Source organism: Cervus canadensis, chromosome 27, assembly GCF_019320065.1.
Source record: "Cervus canadensis isolate Bull #8, Minnesota chromosome 27, ASM1932006v1, whole genome shotgun sequence".
Lineage (NCBI taxonomy): Eukaryota > Metazoa > Chordata > Mammalia > Artiodactyla > Cervidae > Cervus > Cervus canadensis.
This window is the reverse complement of record NC_057412.1, coordinates 9446276-9452477: the sequence shown is the minus strand read 5'-3', so window position 1 is coordinate 9452477 and position 6202 is coordinate 9446276. Positions and strand designations below refer to the sequence as shown.

General features: G+C 38.0%; 1 non-coding gene across 1 annotated transcript; it reads left to right on the top strand.

The window, feature by feature from the left end:
• The first annotated feature begins 3634 nt into the window (after positions 1–3634).
• On the top strand, positions 3635–3741 carry LOC122429002. The gene has a single exon (XR_006265874.1). It is a non-coding gene; the product is annotated as a U6 spliceosomal RNA (small nuclear RNA).
• Positions 3742–6202: the final 2461 nt, after the last annotated feature.

The following is a 6202-nucleotide window of genomic DNA, read 5'->3' as shown; positions in this document are numbered from 1 at the left end:
GGGTCGCAGAAGAGTTGGTTGCAACTTAGCAACCACACAACAACAATCCACCAGCTAAAGCTAAGCTAATCAGATAGGACTGCTTTTCCTAGGAAGGTAACAGCCCATACATGTTCAGATATCTCATTTGCATTGCATGCCACTTGCTTTGAAATACTATTTTCATATTCACGCAACTTTCATTTTCCTATTCTAATAATATCCTTTTCCTAGTTTCTGGATGTGTCATTGGTCAAAGAGTGCTAACATCACACGAATGTTCAGGCCAGAGATCATCTTCACTTTGCAGGTAAGAAAATGCGTGGAAAGAAGTTCAAAGTCAAGTTTATTCTGTAAGTCATTAGCAGAGACAGGGTCCAGTCTAGATCTATCCAAAGTCGATGCTTTCTCTCTCACAACAACTTCCTTCCCAAAGTGTTGCTGTATTTTGGCTTTCAATATGAGGGGCTTATGTGTCTGTTTATGCTAAGCTAGCGAGTTTATTGGAGTAGGAAATAGCAATACACTCAGGTATTCTTGCCTGGAGAATTCCAAGGACAGAGGAGCTTGGTGGGCTACAGTCCATGGGGTCTCAAAGAGTCAGACACAACTGAGCATCTGAGTGGCAGCAGCAGCAAGTTTATAGCATTCTTTGCACAAATAGCAATTCAATAGCTAAAAGCATGGATGTTAAAAAATATCTATGAAAGTTTTCCTAAGAGAATGTAGCATAAGATGCTCATTTATAAGGCTCTATCAGCCAACATATGTGTTGTGTATGGATGTGTCTGTGTATCTATTTAGACTCACATGCATGCATACAACATGCACAGATCTCCTTATTTAAAAAGTACCCAAGTTCTTTCTGATTGGCAGCATAAAGAAACTACAGGAAAATGCAAGTTTAAGATGCTTCCAACCTTTTGATAATTGCTACCAGTAGTCACATGGTGATTTTATTCTCCATTCCATGTCTCTTGTTATTTAATTAGGAACTTGTCTAATATAGTTAAGGCTAAACATACACCATCACCATCACCGATACGTCAACAAGCTAGGAATCAATATGGTGAACTCAGTCAAGAAGTCCTCAAGACTTGGAGTTATGTAGAAGCTATTTCTATTGTATTCAGTTCAGTTCAATGCTCAGTCATGTCCGACTCTTTGCAATCCCATGGACTGCAGCACGCCGGGCTTCACTGTCCATCACCAACTCCCAGAGCTTGCTCAAACACATGTCCATCAAGTTGGTGATGCCATCCAACCATCTCATCCTCTTGCGCAATTTCAGTGACAGGGTCCAGTCTAGAGCTATCCAACTCCAAAGTCGGTGCTTTCTCTCTCACAACTTTCTTCCTGAAGTGCTGCTATATTTTTGGCTTTCAGTATGAGGAGCTTATGTTTCTATTGTATTAATGTTTTAAAATTTAGAACATTAACATTTCATTACATTCCATGTAAGAAATGCATACTGTAAGAAAAGCTTCCACTTCAGCATGAATTTCGTTGGAGAAATGTCAGAGGCATCATACCCAGAGGGAATTAGAAACAGCATGAAGCTAAAACTAAAAATATGTTTTTCAGAAAAAATTTATTCCCTGTGGCATAATTTTTTCCCCTCCCTATAACCAATTGCTATATGGAAATTAGATTCCTCTCGATTCTAGCAACCCCCAAGGAATAAGATCATCCTTCCAGCCTGGAAGGGAACTAGGAAAGATAAGGTGCTCTTTGACTTCTAATATTCTATTTTTCTACTGCTTTCTGTTCCTGTCATTACTGGTTTGGCAAAATATTTGCCCTTTGAGGTTTTAATTTTCCTTATTGGTTGTTGCAGTTCTCAAGAAAGTGAAAAGACTATGAGCCTGGACATAAAGCTGGAAAAAGTCCCAGTTTTCACAAAGGAAAAAAAAAAAATCTCAAGACACTTAATAAAATGCTTAGTGGGCTATTTGCATATAGCGTTTTTTAAAATACCATCTAATAGCCTCTGAACAGCACTGTTACAAACATATTTATCAAAGCATAGTTACTATGCTTTGCAGCACTTTCAAAAAATTAAAATAAAATATTCCAACCATTAAAACTGTATTTTTCCTTTTTAGTCTCTTGACCTGGCATTAATACAGAATCTCCATTCAAGGGGGTCTTATCTCTACACTTTCGGACCTTCCTTTTATTCCAAACATACAGCTGTAATAGATGAAGATAAAATGGAAAAGGAAAAAAACATAGTTATTGTATTATACTCTAAAAAGAAGAAAAAGAAATTGATGCAGACTACGAAGCAGCAAGAGGAGAGCAAGCTGAAGACCCAGGAGTGTGGCTCTGGAAGCTGGCAGAGAGAATGGGCAGTTTGGCTCTGGTAAGGTAAATTGATCCACAAAAGACGGAGGCCAGAGTTAGTTCATTGCTAAAGGCTGATGTGGATCCCTGGCCTCTAAAATATAATTCAGAATTTCTGCTGCTTGACTGTTGCTTGTCTCTAGGGTTTCTGCGCCCCCACAGACCTAGAGAGATAAGACACGGGAACTGCTTGAAACAAGCCATCCAGCCGCGCAGTGACTGAACCGCCTTCTCTCCAATGGCGCCTCCTTGAGATAAACTGGTTCTGCCTTGAGGCTCAGCAACCGTCAAACCACTGGACAGTGTGAGGCGCGTCCACGAAGGAGTGAAAACAGGAACAAAACCAACATCTGAAGAGCCGGCAAACCAAATATTCAGGAAGCATCTAGAAATACCATGCCAAGAAAGACAACTGCCAAAATCAGGAGGTAAATGCAGTTAGAATAAATGAAAAATAATAGAACGGTCTAAAAAGAAGACTTTAAAATAAGTGTTTTAAGATACTAAAAGAGGAAATAAAGGGAAACAGTTTCCTCAAAATGAAAAAGTAAAAGAGAGAGAAAACATTATGAAACAAAATAGGCACAAGTAAATCAAGAATAGATGAATATGAAATATAACTAATGACGAAGATTAAAAATGAAAAATGTAGTCATAAATATCCTTTAAGAAATGGAACAAACCATTGAACATAATGGAAGATTAAAATTATTTAGTGGAAATCTTCACCTAGAAATGGTGATTTGATTGAAAAGCGCTCCCATATTCCTACTGGAAAGTAGAGAAAGAAAATGAAGGGATGGTGGAGAAATTATATTTAAAGAGATTAGCTAAGGATTTCCAAGAATTGAAAATAAGCCTAAGTTTTTAAATGAAAAGGGTATTCTAAGTACCAAAGATGATGGATAAAAATAGATCCAAACAAGATATATTACAGTCAAATTCTCTAAGAAAATTTAAAAATGACCAGGGAGAAAGATGGATTATCACATATTCATGATGTATTATTATTATCAGCAAAGATAGATGCATAAAGACTGGAGAATTGTATCTTAAATGTCCTAAAGGCAAATAATCAGCCTAGGCTTTTATATTCAGAGAATGATGGATTTACTAAGATTAAGAATTTACCACACATATCTTCCCCACTAAAAAAACAAAAACAAAAAGGCTGTTAAGAAGTGTCCTTCATCATGAAGAACTTTAAACCTAGAGAAAAGGCATTGGAACGCAAGAAAAAACTGTGAGTATGGAAACATATAATATTTTGGTGACAGTATTACTGACTATTAAAAATAAATTATATCTTGTGCTCGCTTCGGCAGCACATATACTAAAATTGGAATGATACAGAGAAGATTAGCATGGCCCCTGCACAAGGATGACACGCAAATTCGTGAAGCGTTCCATATTTTTCCACCGATGTAAAAAAAATAAATAAATAAATAAATAAATTATATCTATAAACAGCAAGAAAATAAAAAGGCAGAAAAGAGGAAATAAAGAAGCAAATAAATGGGGTAGTGAGCAGAGAAAAGAAGGAAAGAAAGAAAGAAAATATGAAAGTAGAAACAATTGCAGCTATATAAATAACCCTAAATAAAAGCAGATTAAACATACCTTTTAAAATGGCTGAAAGTAGCAGATTGAATAAAGAAACAAAATCTAGCTGTCTTTTGCTTGCAAAAAGCGTATTTTAGAAATTTCAAACAGAGTTGTGTAGTTCTGCAAGATGTGGGCCTTGAGAAAACATAAGCAAAACACTCTCTGATGTAAATCATAGCAGGATCCTCTATGACCCACCTCCCAGAGTAATGGAAATAAAAGCAAACATAAACAAATGGGACCTAATTAAGCTTAAAAGCTTTTGCACAACAAAGGAAACTATAAGCAAGGTGAAAAGACAGCCTTCAGAATGGGAGAAAATAATAGCAAATGAAGCAACGGACAAGCAGCTCCTGCAGCTCAATTTCAGAAAAATCAGTGACCCAATCAAAAAATGAGCCAAAGAACTAAACAGACATTTCTCCAAAGAAGACATACAGATGACTAACAAACACATGAGAAGATGCTCAACATCACTCATTATTAGAGAAATACAAGTCAAAACCACAATGAGGTACCATCTCACGCAGGTCAGAATGGCTGCTATCCAAAAGTCTACAAGCAATAAATGCTGGAGAGGGTGTGGAGAAAAGGGAACCCTCTTACACTGCTGGTGGGAATGCAAACTAGTACAGCCACTACAGAGAACAGTGTGGAGATTCTTTAAAAAACTGGAAATAGAACTGCCATATGACCCAGAAATCCTGCTTCTGGGCATACACACCGAGGAAACCAGAACTGAAAGAGACACGTGCACCCCAATGCTCATCGCAGCACTGTTTACAATAGCCAGGACATGGAAGCAACCTAGATGTCCAGATGAATGGATAAGGAAGCTGTGGTACATATACACAATGGAATATTACTCATCTATTAAAAAAAATGTATTTGAATCAGTTCTAATGAGGTGGGTGAAACTGGAGCCTATTATACACAGTGAAGTAAGTCAGAAAGGAAAACACGAATATAGTATGTTAACGCATATATATGGAATTTAGAAAGATGGTAATGATGACCCTATATGTGAGACAGCAAAAGAGACACAGATGTAAAGAACAGACTGTTGGACTCTGTGGGAGAAGGCAAGGGTGGGATGATTTGAGAGAACAGCACTGCAACATGTATATCACCATAAGTGAAATAGATCGCCAGTCCAGGTTCTATACATGAGACAGGGCGCTCAGGGCTGGTGCACTGGGATGACCCAGAGGGATGGGATGGGGAGGGAGGTGGGAGGCGAGTTCAGGATGGGGAACACATGTACACCCATGGCTGATTCATGTCAATGTATGGCAAAAACCACCACAATATTGTAAAGTAATTAGCCTCCAATTAAAAAATTTTTTAAAAGACTTAAAAAAAAAAAGATGTGGGCCTTGAGGCAGGCTGAGTGGAGTGCATGGGACCTCCTTGTATCTTTTGTTGTTGTTATAGAGATTTATGTGAATATATAAAGATTTCAAGAGAAAGTTATATACTATTTAAAAAAAGAAGGGATGGAGAAAGATATATTTTTCAGATATCAACCAAATAAACTTTTCTATGAAACAGAAACAGGTTCACAGACATAGAGAACAGACTTAATAGTTACCAAGGGGGACAAGGGGAGGGAAAGGACAGACTGGGAGTTTGGGGTTAGCAGATGCAAACTATTATATATTGGATGGATAAACAACAGAGTCCTACTGTATAACTCAGGGAATTACATTAAACATTGTGTGTAAAAGCATAATGGAAAAGAACATGAAAAAGTATCAGTTCAGTTCAGTTGCTCAGTCAAGTCCAATTCTTTGTGACCCCATGGACTGCAGCACGCCAGGCTTCCCTGTCCATCCCCACTCCCAGAGTTTGCTCAAACTCATGTCCATTGAGTTGGTGATGCCATCCAGCCATCTCATCCTCTGTTGTCCCCTTCTTCTCCTGCCTTCAGTCTTTTCCAGCATCAGGGTCTTTTCCAATGAGTCCGTTCTTCCCATCATGTGGCCAAAGTATTGGCACTTCAGCATCAATCCTTCCAATGAATATTCAGGACTGATTTCCTTTAGGATGGAGTGGTTGGATCTCCTTGAAGTCCAAGGGACTATCAAGAGTCTTCTCCAACACCACAGTTCAAAAGCGTGAATTCTTTGGCGCTCACCTTTCTATATAGTCCATCTCTCACATCCATACATGACTACTGGAAAAACCATAGCTTTGACTAGATGGACCTTTGTTGGCAAAGTAATGTCTCTTCTTTCTAATATGCTGTCTAGGTTTATTAGAAAGAAAATAT